This window comes from Frankliniella occidentalis, unplaced genomic scaffold (genome assembly GCF_000697945.3).
Source record: "Frankliniella occidentalis isolate FOCC.00 unplaced genomic scaffold, Focc_3.1 Scaffold37, whole genome shotgun sequence".
Classification (NCBI taxonomy): Eukaryota; Metazoa; Arthropoda; class Insecta; order Thysanoptera; family Thripidae; genus Frankliniella; species Frankliniella occidentalis.
Window position 1 is genome coordinate 1,436,540 of NW_026267167.1, and position 2,435 is coordinate 1,438,974.

The following is a 2,435-nucleotide window of genomic DNA, read 5'->3' on the forward strand; positions in this document are numbered from 1 at the left end:
GTAAGGTATTTATAATCAGTAATCAGTCAGTAGTTACACAATACAGTAATTCTGTTAGTGAAAGATCCTTATGTGGCAGAGATTACGTCCGACTTGCGTCCGTCCGTCCATATACGTCCGCCGCCCTGTCCTCACTGCCACTTTGTGGTGAGGCTCACCCGAGCAGTTGGAATTGGAAACTGTCACCCCCTCCAGCTGCACTTTTGTCGGTAAAGTCGCACATCACAGTTTCCACAAAATTCCGATGAAAATCCTATTGGTTCACATGACCCGCGCGTATGTGCTTATCCCTAGGTATGGGGAACGCATATAGGACCCGCCGCCGCTGAGCCGGACCGGACATGGCGACCGGAACCAGAAGGGCTATCGCGACCGGAAACAGAAGGCTCCGGGCCCGGCGGAAGCAGCCGTTCACTGCGCCGCTCGCGAGCGCTGACCGAAAGCCCCGTGGCGCGTCGCGCTTGTTCCGGCGCGTCGCCCCGGACCCCCCGCTCAGCGAACACACGCGAAAACCGTTGTTATGTAAACGGAGGACTGTTAAAAAAATATTTTGTGAATTCCCAACACTTTCACGATACGAAGCAACTGTGAAATCACTACTCACTTCTTTGTAGTCAAAAATAGTGCATTTTGCTACAATACATGGAAATTTGTCAACTAATTTCAAATAATTTCTACAGTTATCAACTTTTGAAAACGAAGAAGGGTTGTGATTTCACAAATAATTGTGGCAACTTTTTTCTAAACGGATTCTGATTTTTTTGTACTGTGAGAGTGAGAGAGAAAGATAGATAGATAGTGGGAGAGAAAGAAGAATGGGAAGGGTTGAGGCTAAAAGACACAGGACGATGGCTTTGGCCTGAAGACAGAGAAGAGGGACAGAGGGGAGGCGGAAGAAGCGGAGGCGTGCAGGAATTCTGTGCGATCAACAAAACGCAACAGCGAAAAAGAGACAAGCGCGCAGCGGCTGTGGGGGCGGGCGGCGGCAGGGCTGTTCGGCCCCGCCACAGAACTCACCCAGCGCACCGCACAAAAGCTCTCGTTCCCCTGCCCGCGCTCGGAGCGGAGAGGGGTCTCCCTTTAGCGAGTGGTTTGTAATTGGCGGGCTTTTGTACACGGGCGCAGCAGAGAGCAGCCAGTGTGTGCGGCGCACGCCGCCGCCACCCGATGTCACAAAAGCCTAGCTTTATGCGGGGAAAAAAAAACGATTCGCCTCGGAATTTGCCATAGTGGCGTGTTCGTGCGGCGGGAAATGCGGGAAACGCCGCGCCTTTTTGAATTTGGGAACATCATTTTTAGTGATGACGTTTTTCTACGAAGAAGGTGTTTCAGGCGGCATAGGCAGGGGATCTCCCCGTGTAGATCTGCCTTTGCCAGCCTTAGCCATTTGAAAGCCCGCCCCGGGCGCTGTTCAGAGGGATTCCATTTTGTAAACTCTGAATCCATCCAACCATTAGAGATTCAGTTGGCACCTCGCTCTCGACGGTGCGCGGTGCGGTGCGCTGCGGTGCCTCCGGAAACGTTATTTTCAGTCGCGCCGGCGTGTTCAATTCAGTTGTACGGGTTTGTTTTTGTCTTTGAAAGAATCGATGATACGAGTCTCGGTTGACTGACCATACTTTTCGAAATGGATCTGTGCTAACGCCGTGTGCATTTTTGGCTCGTATCGATGTGCCGTGCCGCCGACGCCGACCGCGCGGCGTCAACGTCAACCAACCTGGTGAGGTTATGTCGTCCGTCTGCTGCCGTCGTTGTCAGCAGCAGGCCTGCCAGAGACGCTCGTCCGCCGTGAAGTCTAGAATGGGAATCACTCGGCACAAACGCAGGTGAGCTGCTCTGCTCCGCCCTTCGTTCACCTTCTCCCAACTGATTAGGACTGTGCCAAACACTGGATGCTTTGGCCCCACCTATTGGGCCTACCTCCAGCAGTAGGGATGAAAATTCTCCCTTTACATTTAGAGTGTTTGAAGATTTTGCTTACCACAGCCTTGCGTTTTGGCGTAGTTTAGTCAGAGACACATTCATTTGTGCACTGTGCATTGCACGGTGCCCATTTGGTACACTGATTACCCATAGATCTATGACCGTTCCAGAGGCATATGTCGTGCAGTCTTCTGCCGTAAGCTGTGTTCTCATTCAATAATTATTTGCCTGGTACATTTGCTGCAAAAAAGGGAAACTTTGGTGTGTTGTGGGTGTGAGTGGTGTGAGTGAGTGGTACCTATTTCTCGTGACATGCGGGTTCTACTGATCATAGTCCATCGCAACTGAGTCAACGGTTTGTGCCCACTCATCTTGCACAACAGCGACAACCATTTTTTAATAAACTAAACCAACTACTCAAACAAAAAATACACCTTGCATTTCTCCTCTATTACACTCTTAAATACTGCATCAGGGTTCATTTTGTGACCTCCCTACCCCTACCTCTACCC